The following is a 17,038-nucleotide window of genomic DNA, read 5'->3' on the forward strand; positions in this document are numbered from 1 at the left end:
CTAAATACTGAGAATGCATTAAGATAATTGCAATAGTCTAATTAGACTTTCTCCTAAAAATGACTTGTCTACTAGTGGTTTAATAGATGAAGGATTTTAAAGGGGTTATAGAGAACCAGTTACAGTAATCAGAGAAGAAAAAGTGCTGAAGGTATCATGAAGGCTCATAATTAAACTGAAGCTTACAGCTCAATTAAATTTGAGCATCATTATGCATAAAACATCAGTGGGCATTGAGAGTCCAATAAAAAGAGATGCTATCAATGTTAACAGCCAAAAGGTAAGACATAATATGGATTGGACCAAGACTTCTAGATATATACAAGGAAAATTGTGAATAAATGAGAAGTACAATCTAGGCCATGTCTCTAATAAGCTGATTAATTAATGTTTGACGTTGGAGATAAAGCAACTACAAGACATAACATTGAGCTCAGTTGTATGCAAGCCACAATAGATTAGTTCTGAAGAAGGGAAATACAGGAGTGATTTATCGGGTACAAACAGGACAGGCGATGCCTTTGACTGTGAAAACATCACTTATATCATCCAATCTTGCATGGTATTTGTTGAATTTAGATGCAGACATACCAACCTTCGTTTGTATTCTCATTTCACTTTTATAGCTATATAATTTGGCAATGCTTCCTTTGTAAATATGCTGCAGATACTTTATAAATATGCACTAATGGAGCAATCAAGTAGATGAGTTGGACTGTGAGAACATTTCCAAGCTCAAAGCAGCTTTCTCAGCACAGACCTTTTCCTGGTAGCAGTTGGATTGTGTCAAATTGATGAACACCTTACAAGATGTTTTCTTTTCTGTAATGAAGGGAGCTGAAGGCTCAAACCCACTGAAACTATTGTGGAAATCTTTGTAGCAGAGTTGAACCAAAAGTTCAGGGGACTGTATCTTGAAGTATTCAGTTGCTTTTCTTTCAGTTAATGGTGTGTTTTTTAACAAATATGCATCATGCATACAGCTACATTTGTCAAAAAAAGTTGAATTTCTACCAGTAAAAAATAATAATAATAATAATAATAGTATGATAGACTGTGTGTGTTGCTACACGCAATAAATTTGAATTAGAAATAACGCATAAGAAAATTGCATAAGGAAATTTCTTGCATGAGAAAACTTTTGATGATTTATTTGACAGATTAGAAGAATAGAAGAATTAGAAGAATTCTTTGTTAAAAGAATACTTGTGTATTCTATATTCCTTTTATTTGAAGCTATGTACAGTCTCCTACTCTTCCTCTGTGCTGTGATGCTGTCTGGATTGGTACCTGAAGAAACCTCCAAATTCAGCTTGGAGAAATATGATGCTGGAAGGCAAACAACATTGTTTATTAAAGAGGGAAAATATTCTTTAAGTTGTAGGTATGGAAGTCTGAATGCTAACACATTTGGATCCAGGTTGTTCCCATGCATTCAGAAAGTTTGTGCAATTCCCATTCTCTTCCTGGGGAGTACTTGGTATATTCTATTGAGCGTTAATTACATAAAAACCATTCTGTGTCAGGAACCAGGTTATTAATGCATACCAGTTACAAAGAAATTTCTCTTGGAAAAGGTGCCAGTTAGAGACATAGTACATGGTGCAAACTGGTTCAAGGGAAGAGGCTTCTCCTAATCTCAAAAAAGGCTGCAGGAGTCCTGTGATGTTAAAAGTTTTAGTCTGAAAAGTGATCTTCAGCATCCTAACTGATTGCCCCTGGTATCAGGCTGTTGTTGGGATGCTCTCTTTATTACATCAGAGCCAGTTCAGCTGGCAGCTTGTAACTCCAGGTGTTATTCACTAAGATGGCATCTTGCAGAGACCAGAATCTCAGCTCCATGCATCTATTTCATCAAAGACTCTGCAACAAATGCCCACGTGTGTGCTCTGTTACAAATATAATTTAGTTTAGTTTAGCACACAGGGTAAGCACGGTGAATGAATTTGAATTTGACCTGTCTGGTTAGTTCACATGAAGTAAATTGTTCCTTTTTGACACCAGTTAGGTTTTATTGTGTAAATGTATTGTGTTATACATTAGCAAAAATAGCATAATTTATCCCTATCAGAGCCCTTAGTATTTTGTTTTTGTTTTATACTTTTTTATAACATTAGCATATTACATTAAGTAGCATTAACTAAAATTATAATCATTATAATTCATTTTTAATTAAGCATTCCAACATTCCATTGATGGTGGTAGTGATACATGTCCATTTCTGTAAACGAGTAAAGCTTTTGTATAGTTGAAATGGTGACAGGGACACTGTGGGATGAAAGAATTTAGCTACTGTGGTGTGTTCAGCAGGATTGAAGGTCTCATTGTCCTCTTAGAGCTGGCTACATGGTTGGGTTACTCACCTTACAATAAGATTAAACAAAACTTCTGATCATTTTTGCTACACTTCTGTGGAGGCAGGACGGGGGGGGGGGAAAAAAAAAAAGATTGTTTCTGTACTTCTTCTGTACTTCTGTATTCTTTACAAGGAGAGTGGTTAGGCCCTGGAACGGGCTGCCCAGGGAGGTTGTGGATGCCCCGTCCTTGGACGTGTTTAAGGCCAGGTTGGACGGGGTCCTGGGCAACCTGATCTGAATGTGTACGTTTGGTGGCCCTGCTAGGCAGGGGGGTTGGAACTACATGATCCTTGAGGTCCCTTCCAACCCGGGTGATTCTGTGATTCTGTAAGTTCTGCATATTCTCCAATGAGTAGAGGAGGTACTCTCACCCATTGAAATTACAGATGTACAGAATGCTCCAGAAAACCCCTCCAAACTTCCTGAATGAAAGGATTTCTATTTAGGACTGCTACAAGATGCTCAGAATGTCTCACCAAGTCATTGCAACTGTACCTAAGTTGCTTATCGCTTCATTTGAGTTGGTCATCAGCACTGGTGAAAGTATGCCAAAAAAACTATGAAGGGGATGAATTTGGCCCTTCTGTTGTCCCTAGTGTTTTGGTACAAAGCTATTGATACAATTACTCAGTTATAAGTGTACAGACAGAGAAGTCTGTTCAGTTTGAGATATTTTATGTGAGCCCTTTATTCTTCCATTAAAAAATACATGGACCATTAAATACAAGGTAAAATGTAATCTTAAGGGTCTCACTAAACCAACAAAACCAGGCAAATTCATAAATCCCATAATCTCTTCCCTTCGAGGTTGTTCAGTGTACGCGGCAATACCTAACGTTAGGAACATTGTAATTCACTGACCTAAGTGAGCCAACACAAAACGAATAGCGCAATATTTCATCTTGCTGTTTTTCTTCCTTCCCAGAAGATGCTGTTTGTAGCATGGAGAAGTTGTATTATAACAAAATAATAGAAAAAGAAATTTCCTTCCCCGAAGCCAGTAGGTATTCTTTTACAGCTGGGAGGCAGAAAACATATTGCTTGAAAACATTACAATATTTAAAAAACACACAGAGTTGTAAAAATTGGAATGAGTCCTCTACATCTTCTATAAAATGGTTAATCAGTTGATCCTTAACAACCAATATGTACAGTATGGAGAGTGCGTGATTCACAGCCGTAGGTTCGAGCAGTGATCCCAAAGGATGGAGAGAACAGATTGGAAGACTGGAAAGAAAGGGGAGGGAGGCAGAAGGAAAGAAAGAATAAACAGAGAGGCCAAAGTCTTCATTTACTGTTTTGGTTTGCTTTTTTCCAAATACTGTTCCCTGTCGCTTAACTCAGAATTAATCTTTTCATCTCTTGATGAAAGTGTAAAAATTTGGAATACAGGTTATTAAAGGTTATTTTCCACTTTTGTTGAGCCTTCTAAGAAACCGTGGGCTTTCCAGCAGTAAAGACAGGAGACTTTATTTTTTTTTTCAATGACAGTCATAGAACAATATAGTCAGTCTAACCATAGTCACACAACTCACCAGTGCATTCCAAAAATTTCATGCTGTCATCATAAAAATCTGACTTCAGCAGAATCTGTCTGGCACTAGACATAGCCCTAATGACCTTAAACTCACACACGATCCCTGGTGATCAGGAGAAGGAAAATACAGTAAAAATAGAGAAATATGTAAACTGCTTAAGTGACAGAAAAATACTCTCCAGAGAATGTCATTCATCTCTTTCCTGTCTTTCACAACTGTCAGAGGTACCGGCTCTCTGAACTTGTCTTTTGTTTTTGTTTAACAGGAAGCATAGGAGAATTTACCAGTCACTTGAAAAGTAAAATTAGTGAAGTCAGGTCATTCCCCTGTTTCCACAGTCGCAACAGTGCATTTACACTGCTTTGTCAGGAAGCACAATATAACCTTTTCCACTTCTGCTAGTGTTGGTAGTCATCAGATTTCTGCTTCCTGGGTTTCAATTAATGAGAAAACATGTCTCAAAGTAAACCAGCAAATAAGGTTTTACTTAAACACAGAACAGTCATAACAATCAGAGATATGTTTAAAAGGTTCTTTAAATGAGCTTTTTCTTTTTAATTGATTCATTTCTGGCATTGCTATAAATTAAATATGGAGAAATTCATAGGATTCTTTGCAAGTTCAAAAGCATTCCAGAGAAATCACTCTAAAGATGTAAAGGATTTAACAGAGATTGATAATTTTTTTGCCATATTGTGACATTTGATGTCTTTACCTCCAGCTTTTGAAATCAACCTGATAGGAGAGACTTCTTTTTGTCTCTCTTGATTAGAGAGATAAGGCTGAAAATATGCATCTTAAACGTGCTGATCCTAAAAGGATCCTAAGAGCAATGAAAAATTTCAGCACAGTACCGCTTTGAATAAATTCCCATCACTTTTAAAGCTATTTGGTGTTTAATTCATTATGCTTTTTGATACTAGCATTTAGCAGTAGTAGACTTCCCGTGCTCTGTATTTCGTAGCTGTCTCATAGCACCAGTGTGTTTCAGGGGTTGTCTGATGCATCCATTTGTTCTCCTGTGCCTGAGCTCTGTCTGGTTCCTGGGCATTGGATCCCTCTTCTCTGAGGTCTTCCCTTTCCTCTCATGGGAAACACTGCCAAAAAAGTTTGGCTTTCATGGCGCTCTTCCAAAGCAAACAAAGTCAGGCATCCTTATGAGTGCCATAGATGGACCAATGTGTGATTTCTATTAATAAGTGTGTTCAAAAATGAAAGATCAATAAAACCAAAGACTGGAAAACAACATAACGATTCAGATGAGCCAAAGTGCTGTATTTCTGGGAGGAAATAAACAAAAAGTCTCTTATCTCAAGAAAGTTGCAGTCTTTCTGAGATTTGGCAGTACAGATATGGTGGGATTTGCACGCATGTGAATAGTAAATGGATGAGAGTCCATCAGGAAGAGTAATTATTTTTCATTAGTGATTCTGTAGGAAGATGGCTGTACTGTTTTCCTACCGAAGGAGAGAAAACGTGCCAACAGTCAGCTTGCTGCAGTCTTAAGCTGTCTTTCTGCCAGGAAGGTGTATTCATAGCAAAAATCATCTCTTCCCATATAACTGGATATCTCAGTGTACCAGGAGCTTGGAGAACAGGGCAATCTCGAAGGCAGATTTCCTGATATATAAAATCTTCAATAAAGCTATCAAAAACCCTGTACCCAAACGTGCCAAGCATCAATGAGTCCCCTCCCTCCCGACAAAAGTGTGCACGTCCTCATGTTTAATTGCAACAGTTTATAGGCCCACGTCTGCGTCGCTGCAGTGTTTAATGCCTTGTGAATGTCAACAAATTGAGCTTCACAACATCCTGAGAGGTAATGTCAGGAAAGCATCACATAAATATTTTTCTCCCTTCTTGCAGTAGAACTTTCACTTCCCTCACATACATCCTTTATGGTTGTTGAACTTGTATTTATTGGGCCAAGTTTTCTTAAACCAAAACAAAACAGTAATTTATCTAGTTTATTTCTTTCAAAATGGTGTTCTTAAAGTACATTTTGCAGATAGATTATCTGTTCCTCACAGCAAAGCCTCACAATGGGAGCCTAATAATTGCTCCTTTTCTAATTTCGCTAAATGAGTTATAATTATTTTATGTCTGTTTTATGGTTAATGAATAGTATTAACCTAAGCTCTAATTATAATATAGCTTTCAAAGAAATGTATGGACACTAAATTGATGGACTGCCAGCTTATGTAGGAGCATCACATAAAGCAGATATACAGCTAATAGTTGAAGGCGTAGCATGTTAAAATTCAGGGGCACAACTTGTTCATGAATAAGTAACAGGGGGTAAATTCATTGACTATCTTTTTTACTGGATCAAACAGAGAAGCACATGATTAATACATGTGGGAATGAAAGTACAGTTAAAGTTGAATGCTATTTATACTGATAGGATTTGGAAGTGTTGTTCTGAGGCTGAAAGTCAAGTTAGTCAACACTGTAATGGTAATGACAGACATTACATCTTCTGTGTTTTCCAGCGTTGTTATGTTCAGCGCCAGCATAGCTTACATAAAAACCCACCCCCCAAAAAATTAAACAAACCAAGAGCACCAGAAAAAAAAAGAATTTCCTTTCCCAAAGGTGCTCCATCTTAGTTGGAGACCCTCAATATATATGACACACATTGATCCCGGATTTAGGTTTGGAAAGTCATGTGCAGACTTGCAGTTAAAGAACACTGTTTGAATTAGCTTCAGACTAAACAAATTAGATGTGTAAAACACACCTGGCTCTTATCTGGCTAACAGCTAAACCTTGGGCTATGAGAACTAAATAAAACCTATGAGCCACTTCCTGGCCACTATGTGAGATTTTCCCTTCAGTTTATTTTTTAAGCCTCAGTGTCTGTTTCTTAATTACTTAAAGGTCCGTGGATTCATTCTGTTGTATGAAATCAAATATAAATTGTTTACCAGATTTAAGGGGGCAAGGAGATTATGCACTTTCTTATTTTTAATATTTCTCTCTCCTATCTGCAGTGGCCGGACAGAAATTTCAAGCAACAGTTCTTGGAAACCATATGGGGATCAGCCTGGGAGTTCTGCAAGGTAAGAGACCCACTGCGATGCCAGGATGGGCTTTGCTCCTGCTGAGCTTTGGTATTATCCTCTTGTAACAGTTTTCAGGTTAGCTTAGTTTGGTGATACATCTCTGTTGCTAAAGGTGTCTACAGTTATTTGACTACAGAAAATATTTACTTTCCTAAAGGGCAGCTTAACCTTTGTTTAAATTTGAGGTGAGCGAAAGGTCATTGTAATTATTTGCTGAATTATTTGTGTCACATCTGAGTTACTATGAAGGCTGAAGGTGTGTTGCCCTTTATTAGGAAACTGCTTAACAAATCCCAGTAAAATCATGTTTTGCATTCACCATTCAGCCATTTGGGCTGTGAATGAGAGCACTGAAGTTGGCATAAGGCTTTCCCAGGGATGGGGCAGAGATGGGTGTTTTGATGAGGCAGCCAAATCCAGTTTTAAATATCTTGTAGCTGGGAAATGTGGAAATTTGGGTTCAAGCCTTCCTGATAAAGAGCTGCAGAGCAGCAAAATTGCACTGATGATGCAGAACTTATTGCAAAGATGGCTCCATTGGAATGTTGCATTTCTTCTGCTAACAGAAGAAGCAATCCCAAGGCTTATGTTCCCATGCCTTTCCCAACAGGTACAAATAATAACACGTGCTTTTCCAAGGTAACATACGACTTTTTTTGTGTGTCAGTAACAAACTGATGCTGCTCTCTGGCAGAAAAGCATACAGATGAGATTGGGATTATTTTAGCTCCATTCTGTGCAAAATTCAAAAGGGAAGAACAGGAGACCCAATTGGATCAGAAAAGAAACTGGGATTTGGTCAGGGTGTAGGAATGACTCCTTTGCTGGGTAGCAATGTGCCATGTAATGTTTGATAGGTGATCTGCCCAGCTGGACCAAAAGGCTATATCCTCAGAAGGAACTGGTAAAAGAGATGCCCTGAAGGGCAAAGTGTATGTAGAGACCAAGCTTGAATTTAAAGTAAAAAAAAACAAAACTTCTACTTGGGAAATATCCCAAGAGCAGCGTACTGTGATAGGCTGGGGGTAAATAACCAGCACCTTCCAAGTTATCCCTGTGATAAAGCACGGGTAGCCAGGAAGGGTTGTTTCTCCATTACATTATTTGGATGGTTTATATCTGTATGGCAAAGTAGCATATATATATGTGCTTATATATATGCATATATATATATATATGGACCTGTGCTTGATACGTGGGCTACACAGTATGGGGTTTTGGTTTGTATTTGCATATATTTATGGTTGCCAACTAAAGGAGCAGTGACCCATTGACAGATGGATCTCTTGTACTTCAAGTACAGTAGCACAAGAACAGTGACAGCAAGGCCACTTGTTAGTGCCTGGGTTACCATGTAAGTGGAAGAAATGATAGGCCTTTACCCAGAATCAGCCCTGCTGCCAAAATACACCACTCTATAGAGTCAGTCCTGTCTTTTCAGTAAATAGAGTTTGTTGTCTTTCACTCAACAAGTTCCTTGTAACAACATCAGTTAAAAATCATCAGAGAGAGGAGGGAGGTGGTAGCACATTGCCAGCAGTCGCTGGGCAGCACCAGGTTGCACAGACATTGAGGGGTCAGGTGGGAACGTTGCTCTGCTGTAGCGCTGGTGTGGGCAAACGGAAGCCGAGGGATGGCTCTGGGTGATCTCCCAGCAGGAGAGCAGTGTGTGGGGCTGTGCTGAGGGTTTGCCTTGGCAGAGGTCCATCGTGGGGTGGGAGCCTGGGCTGGCTGTGCACAGGGGGCTATGTTCTGCTGCTGATGTGACAGGGGCTCAGCTGGAAGCAATGCCATTTTCTCTCGTCATTCAGGAGCAAGTCAGATTTCTAAAAACACCCAAGCCCTTAAAAACATATTTTGTTTGCATTTTTTGAAAGAACTGCAGGCCAGAGAGAAGGCTCAGATCAGAAGTCTTCCTGTACAAATCCTGGGGAGTACTGTTAACTCACAGCGTGGGTTTGGTGGTGTGTCAATCTTCCAGCAGTACCACTCTTGTAGGAAATGATAATTTATTGAGGTCACTGGGTTAATGGGTTGGGCTACGTGCTACCAATTGGTAGTCATAAAATACATTTGGTCCTGTGACATACCTAAAAGGTTTTCGATAGAGGGAGGCTTGCTGTAAAATATGTGATGAGTTGTTCTATTATTTTTCCATGAGCACTTTTTTTCTTTGAAAGATAAAGAAAAAGGAGACAAACTTGATGTTAGAAAGCAAACCAAGAAAGCTGGGTGGCTGTTATGTTGCAGATGTGCGTTTTATAGTTTAATATTTTTTGTGTGAAAAAGCAGTTGGGATTCTAAGCAGACATGATGTAGAGCAATTTAAAATTAATAGAGCACTTCAAAATTTTAGGAGCACTTTAAGTTAGAAGTGATCTTGGTTTTGGGCAGGCTCAGTGTACAAAGATGCAAAATTATGAAAGAACTCTGAATATACCGGAACACATCAGTGTGAAAGCAAATATTGCTGTAACAGATTATGGCAAAGCAAGTTCTTTTGAAATGCTGCAAACCAGCCCAGGTGAAGGAGCAGGGTGATGCAGAAGGAGACAAGCTTGTTCCTGAGGCTCTCTAGGGCCACAGGGTGAGACTGGGCTAATGAATTCTTTTCTGAACTTAGTTGATGCGAGTGCTGCCTTGTACCCTCCCTGCACCCCAGCACTATGTTTTCTGAGTGCTATACCACTGTCCAGAATCACACATGCTCTTCCTACTGTGTCAGGCTGTCAAAGTTTTGCTTCCTTTCCATTATATGTAGATACAGATATATTTACCATTATCAGTGGGAAAGAAATGGATTATTGGCAGAGGTAGAATTGCTCTGCGTTTCAGAATCCGGCGTGAAAGTGTGAGTGTTCTCTGGAGGTCCCTGCACTGTAGCTGGAGATGCCCATGGGGCCAAAGGATCATCTCCCTGCACTGGTTGGGGTTCTAATCCCACACCTAAATCCTTCATCTATGTCATTTCTGTGCTGCATTTGAACCAAGTTGCCATCTGAATTCATCCTGTCACCAATTTGTTTGTGCAGATCAGTTGCTGTAGTAGCAATATCCATCCTGGTCCACTGAGGAGCAGTGTGAGGCAGTTAGGACCAGTGTCATCAGCTGGATATAAATGGCACCAAGCAAGTGTGAGAGAGAAACTAGTGGCTCTGCTGAATCAGAGGGGCGGGCAGCAGAAATAAGGGGAGCTGCAGGGTGAGGTAGGATAGCTGAGCTCCATTCCCATGGGAAACCACTGAGAGTGCACTGACTTGCAAAATGTGTACGCTCTGTTTTCTAATTCTTTATCTAGCACAAAAATTATTTATCTTCTAATTCTATCTCTAGATCATAAATATGACCCACAATTACGGTGCTCTGATACAATAAGAAATGTTTTATTAATATCAGTTTCTATAAGGATGACATCTTTAGTGATCATGAAACATTCCACACCCACTGGAAGACAGAATATCTGGATAGGTAGATATTTAGATATCCACTATTTGGATGCTTTCTGGTATTCCTCTGAATGATTTAGCAAGTAACTAAAACTTCCTATCATCTCTCCCAAGAAAATAAGCATCAAGTGTGATGTCTCTCCTTAATGCTAGGTTCACCATACTTTGGTATCAATTTACATTGTTTGCTGTTTTGCCGTGCACTTTTTGTATTATTAAAGGATGCGTTTTGACACTGCACACAAGTTGTGGCAAATGTAATAATAAAAAAGTAATCTCTTTCTCAAGGCTCTTTTCCCTCTTGATTTATGATTACATGTGTTACCATGCAGGAGAATTTTTCTATATCTACCTGTAAATATAGACGCTCATATCTACTGTAGAGAAAGGCCCTGTATGTTGTTAGTAATGGTTCAGCTAGCAGTGTTTTATACAAAAAAAAAACACAAAAAACAACATAATACTTACTGAAATTTCGTAGAGAATATGTGCTTTTTGCTTTCTTTTTAAGCTCTCCCATGTATTCCTGCATAAAGGCTATGATTTTTATTGTCTGAACTCTAGTGGATAATTTAAGAAAAACTATATGGAATTACAAAGCCCGTTTCCCAATGCTTTGTTTTACATATACATGCTATAAATACATGACTTAACATTTGCACGCTTGATTTTTCTTGCTTATATTAAAAATGACGACAAGATTTTAAAACAAATGCATTGTGCTGTAGCTAAAACAAAGAATGGGACTGAGGGTCTCCTGCCTCCTCTGAACTCAGCAGTACTTTGTTGATCAAACTTTACACAAAAACATCTTCACCATCGCATACCTCGAACTGGTTGACTTCTCTCCACTTCCTATACTGCAAACTGAAATAGTAAAACTGCTGTTGATTGCCATGACACAAGTTCAGGATTGGACATGCTTTGTACATTGGGCTCTCTTTTTGTGCTGGCATCGTCGCTGGGGGTCGATGGAGATCTAAGAGGGTATAAAAAAGTGGTGATTGTTGCATGCGTTCCTCGCCTTCCGACATCAATCTCCTTCTGTAAAGGCAAGTTTAATAACAGGCGTTTACTGTACTGAAGTACTTCTAAATGAATGGGTGAAGATAATCACATGGTGAGGGCTGTCTTCTTCGGCCTGCATGATAACACTCCACTCAGGCCCTGGGACCAGACCAAGGTAAACTGACATAGGGATTAACTGACAATAGCAAAGGCTAATTTACAGAAACCACATGAGGAGTTCCTGAGCACAGCCCAGATAACAAAAATACTATCAACACTGTTTACAGTGAAGTAAGTCAGTTTATTAGTTGGAGTGCTTCATTATGTATAAAAGATGCCAATGATAGTCTCCTAGTCAAAATAAACAGGCATAAAGTGTTCCGCGTATACACTTTGTAGAGAACAGTTACTTTGCTATTTATTTAATAATTGACCATAAATGGAGTCAAAGTGCAAAGGGAAAAAAAAAAAAAAAAAAAACCCTAAAAAAAAAAGCAGCACACTAAGGGCTTTTTGAAAGATTGATAAATAATGTGGAATCTCAATTAGGCTTTAGAAGGAATGCAGATATTAAAAATTTGGTCAAGAATCTAATTAGCTGGAGGTAATTAAACAGTCTCACACGGGGTCATTAATCTTTTCCACAGACCTTTGATGTTTTGCACACTGTCTTCTAGTCATTAATAAAATTCATAACACTCCTCTTTGTGGTGTTTTATCATCGTGTTTTTCTCTGTAAGAGCACAGAGCAAGTGTCATTGTATCACAAGGGCCTTACTTTAGTCAATTTCTTTTTTTTTTTTCCTGCTTGTTAGACTTAACTCTTGCTTGAACAAAACAATATTAATTTCAACCAGAAGTTCTAAGACAGATTTCAAATCCCTGATAGGCTGTCCCCAATGGCTTTCAGAACACAGACGTTAAGGAACGAGCCAAGTGTTTCTGACTCATCCGGTTAAACTGGAAACTTTCCTTCAAATCCAGCTCCTCTGTCCAGCTTCTAATTTCGCAGCCTGGTTCATGTATTAGTCATAACAGTTGCAGAAAGGAGCAGAGGGTTTTATTTTGCTTCCTTTCTTTACCCTGGGTTTCTCTTGATGGCAAGGCCCTCGGAGGCATAACCTGTAGTGCGCGGTTAATTTTAGTGGCGAAACCAGAGAGCTCTTGAGGACAGTGCTGGGATAGAAGTGAGGAATAATTATGAAAAAGAACTGAGGAAAATGGAAATCTGTTGTACGTGACTGATTTTATGTACAGGCTCGAAAAGGAAGTGGTACAGTACTTCAATAATGCATTATCCTGGCATATTTCAAAGACAAACTGGATTCAAGAATAGCTGAATTTGAAAGGCAGGAAAGCTACAAAGGGTGCTTTTGGAAGATATAAAGATACGATTTCTATTACAAATATTAATATACATACATATATAGCATGCGTTCTGTATTTATAGCTGTTTGTATTACAAGACCCACATTTATGAGCTGTTAGGTAGTGTTGTAGGACCATATATAAATATGAAGATATATAAATGGTTTGCCAATGAAATGTTTGCATCTGCAAAGCGACATCTAGCATTTCAGGCAACAACATTTCTGAAACAGACAAGCCCCTTGTTCCACAAAGCATTCCTAGATTGTGCATTCTGTTCAAGACTGGTTCTGGTGCTTGCTTGTTGGTGGTGAGAGCATCCTGGGTCATTATGGGATGCAGCAACTGAGCAAATACTTTGCTTCAGGTAGAAGAGCCTGTTGTGAGGCTGTGTTGCATCATTTGCTGTGAGATGTGTAGAAAATGTGCCGTTCCTTTCTTCTCAGCAAGTGAAAAAGTGTAAAGTGGCATTTAAATACTGTGATAAATGGCAACAATTGAAAATGTTGATAGAGATCATCTTTGTGTTTTTATGACTTCCTGATTTGCACAGCTGAAATACAGCAAATTTGAGCCTAAAAATCTGGATGATTTTATCTCCTATTTTAGAAAGAATTCACACTCGATACCATTTCAGTAATAAGAGGAATTAATGAGGGACAGAAATGAAAATACCTAAGACTATATGGTTATCTGGAGCAATTGCCATCTGAGCTTGTGAAGTGTTGCAAGCTTTGTCTTCTGTGTTCTGTTCTAACATCGTTGTCTGATAATTCTCTGCCACTGCTTGAAATTGCAAAAAAGCAACACTTTCTATTAAGTTCATTTCCAAGATGCAGCAGAATGGTATATAGAGGAGGAAAAAACAATAATAGAATGAATAGCTACAGTGCTTTGGGTGAAAAATACCATTTCTTTCTCAGTCAAAACAAAATATAAAAGTTTGTGTTATTTTCTAGGAGGAACATGGTGACAGCAGTTATTTTATTTTTATATTTTTAGTAAAAATGTTTTCCTTTAAAAATATAAACCAACCTCAAAATATTCTGCAGCGATCTACTTATGAGAAATGGGCAGTGAGGAATGTTCACTTTTGTGCTTATTGCAATTTAGAAACAAATCTTGACAGTATCTTTTTCCAAAAACGAGCAAAAGGATTTTTATACTGTTTATTTAGATTAATTTTTTTTTTTTTCTTACCTACTTAAGGCTATTGCTATGGCTGGAAATTTAATTGATCGATATGTGCACAGGAGGAAGAGAATGAAAACGAAGCAGTTGCAAAGAGAAACTCCTGCTAAAACTGCCTTTATTTCTTAATGCTCATGCATTTTCAGTGACTAATTAACTTTTCAATAAGGACATCATCTTCTGTGATTTGACTTAGCTTTCTTTCACAATACAAATCACCCGATAACCCCAAGAGTGCCTTGATGAAAACAGAGGACTGACAGTGATGCCCCCGTTATCTTTCAAAGTAAATAAAGAATAATAATAATAATAAAAAAAACAACAACTGAAAAAATGATCCAGATTTCTTAGGCTTTTAGAGTTCTGTTTCCTTTATATTTTGAATAAACCAAAGCAGCCTTTGTTATTAAATATGGGTTGCTAGATTTTATTTGATAAATTTTAAGTAAATTGTGGGCGCTGTCTTGTAAATCCTCTTTTCAAAGTGATGGTAATGAGATCCATAGGTGATTTAGACTACTTAATAATAATGAGATTGATACAGGGAACCCTCACACTGGCAACAATTTGGTAATTGTCTGAGCAGAAAGAACTAGCCCTCCCTGGTGGTTTAAAAACATAGCAGAGATTTAAAAATCTGTGCTGAGCTCTTACTTAATCTAAGCAAGTCTGTAACGATATGGGAAAGTGTTTTTGATTTAGTGACCATATTCACTGTATTTCAAGGGACAAGATGTTGATATAAAAAAAAGATAGAAAAGCAGATGAATGGGTGGTTTCTCAAAGCATCTTTTGGCTTAATATCTAACACCATGTATGGCTGTGCATTTCTCTCAGTTTTCCCACCAGTAAAACAGAATACTAATTAGATTGTGATTACAGTCAGTTTTTTAAGTGTGGAAGGCATACTCACACTTTGCTGCTGCACAGTAATGTGAAAGCTGGACACAGGCTTTGAGTCTGATGTGCTGCTTGCTATCAGAACTGATTGGCTGGGAAGAAAATGGGGACATTACATAGAAATGTGGTATGTTCGTTTTGTATGTGAGTAGTTACCTGGAAGCCTCTGGATGACAAATGATGAATCCAATCAATAGTTCAAATAGTTCTTCCCACTGAGGAGCACTTGACACAGCTTGGAAGTTAAGAGCTGAAGATAACACTCTTTGCTATAAGTATAGTAGAGTTTACTATTAAAAATCACTAGGTTTTACATAAGATTTATGAAGTGTTAAAATGTGACATGTAACCTAAAAAATCCAGGAGTGGACTTGAATTCTGGTTACAGAGGCTCTGAATTCAAGAGGTGAATGCTGCAGGTGAACCCCTGTGTTCACCTGGGTCTGCACTGCAGACCACCCTACATGGTACAACACAGAGAACCTGAATGAGTCCTCTGCATTCTGCCGACCACCAAGAGTCATGAATCTTGTGGCTGGAGAATGAGAAATTGCTTCATGCTTAGTTAGGTAAAGAGGCTTGGGTTTTAGTAGCTAAGTAGTAGTATTTGTGCAAGACAGCAGTTTATACCACTGTATTGCATTCATAATGATTGTCTACTGGTAAAATGTGTAAAAATGCTGGACTAATTTTATTTTCATATTTAATATCCAGTTTAGATACAATGCATCAATTTTAAACTACTCTTAATGTAAAAACAGCAACAACAAACAAACAATTCCCCCAAATAAATACAGCACTTGAATTTCTTTTATCAGCATGAAATATGTCCATTTGGAAAGCAACTCAAAATGCTGAAACTGTTGTATTTTTCTTTATGTATTGTTTTTTCTTTATACATTACATATACGGGCTGTATTAGATATTCTCTAAGAAGAAATATTTAATAATACTAATAGAATTATGTAGATGCAGAAGTCTTTACAGAAAAGTGATAATTTGTGTATTTATAATATTAAACTGTTACAAAGTGAGCGCTGTGGGGGGAAAAAGAAAGCACAACACAATTATGCAGTGAGTGAAATAATAGAAGTCTTCCTGAAATATTGCATTCTGAAGAAATGCACTGCCTGACGACACACTGGCTATTTTAGATCTGAGCCAGATCTGGTGCTTAAAGCAGCTCCTCAATAACAGGAGTTGAAAAACGGCCATCGAAAAGTTTCTCTGTGAAGTCTATAAATACCTATTAGGATGTCCATTAGATCGAATCGAATATTTCCTTTCAGTCATTGAAACCTTCCCCAGAATGAGTTCCGTGAAGTTTTATGTGTCCCTGCATGGGAGCTTCAGCCTGAAAAATGGGAAGACAAAGGCGTAAATCTTTGGAGGTTCAATGCCACCTCGCAGCTCCCCCGTTGGCCGTAAGGTCATCCCGCAAACAGCTGGGCAGAGAGGAAATCCACGGCTCTGGAGCCATTATATCATTTCCTCTTCTGTTTCCCCTCAACAATTTCTGCCAGAAAATGGCTAATAATGGGCTATTTGCATAGGGCAATAGGAGCAGGCAGACTAAAGAGCTGTTGTAATGCTAAATTTCCTTTGTAAATGTAGTTATAAAAACTGGACTAAAGAGGGCAGGAGATACTCTATTTAAAAAATAAATGCAGGCAACTGGGTAGTAAAACTCTATGGGGAAACAATAATATATATTTCAGTATATAATAAAGTGATTTATTTTCAATAAAATCTGTAAAACTGCTTTAGTTACTTTGACACCTTGATTAACTGGAGTTTCAAAGATATTTGTGTGTGTGTGAACCTTCTTCATACCAACGGTTCCGAATACTTTATTGCATCTCCTACTGAATATGTATGTTTTAAAAGCATTCGCTGTGCTTTAGTTTTACTGGATGTCAGGGACAAAATAGATTAATATTAGACCTCAGCCAGAAAGCGTTTCTGTGACAGTACATGAAATGTAGCACTCTTCTCTGCTGACGCTCTCCCTGACTTATTTCTTGGGATGCTTTATGCCGAGCTACAGAGTAGATTTATTCCCTCTAAAATCACTGATTACCATGATAAAATCCACCCCTAAAAACTTTGCAGTCACTGGGGATGTTTCAGATCTGCCTGTGCCAGTAATCCAAGGATTAGAGTTG

At 38.2% G+C, this 17,038-nt stretch overlaps 1 long non-coding RNA gene across 1 annotated transcript in view; it reads left to right on the forward strand.

Moving 5' to 3' along the window:
• Window positions 1-17,038, forward strand: part of LOC128077084 (uncharacterized) — a 147,089-nt gene that overhangs the window by 88,822 nt on the left and 41,229 nt on the right. Inside the window, exon 2 of the long non-coding RNA XR_008204822.1 lies at window positions 6,889-6,957. This is a non-coding gene — a long non-coding RNA (uncharacterized LOC128077084). The remainder of the gene's footprint in view (window positions 1-6,888; window positions 6,958-17,038) is intronic.

This window comes from Tympanuchus pallidicinctus, unplaced genomic scaffold (assembly GCF_026119805.1).
Source record: "Tympanuchus pallidicinctus isolate F22 unplaced genomic scaffold, pur_lepc_1.0 scaffold15, whole genome shotgun sequence".
NCBI lineage: Eukaryota > Metazoa > Chordata > Aves > Galliformes > Phasianidae > Tympanuchus > Tympanuchus pallidicinctus.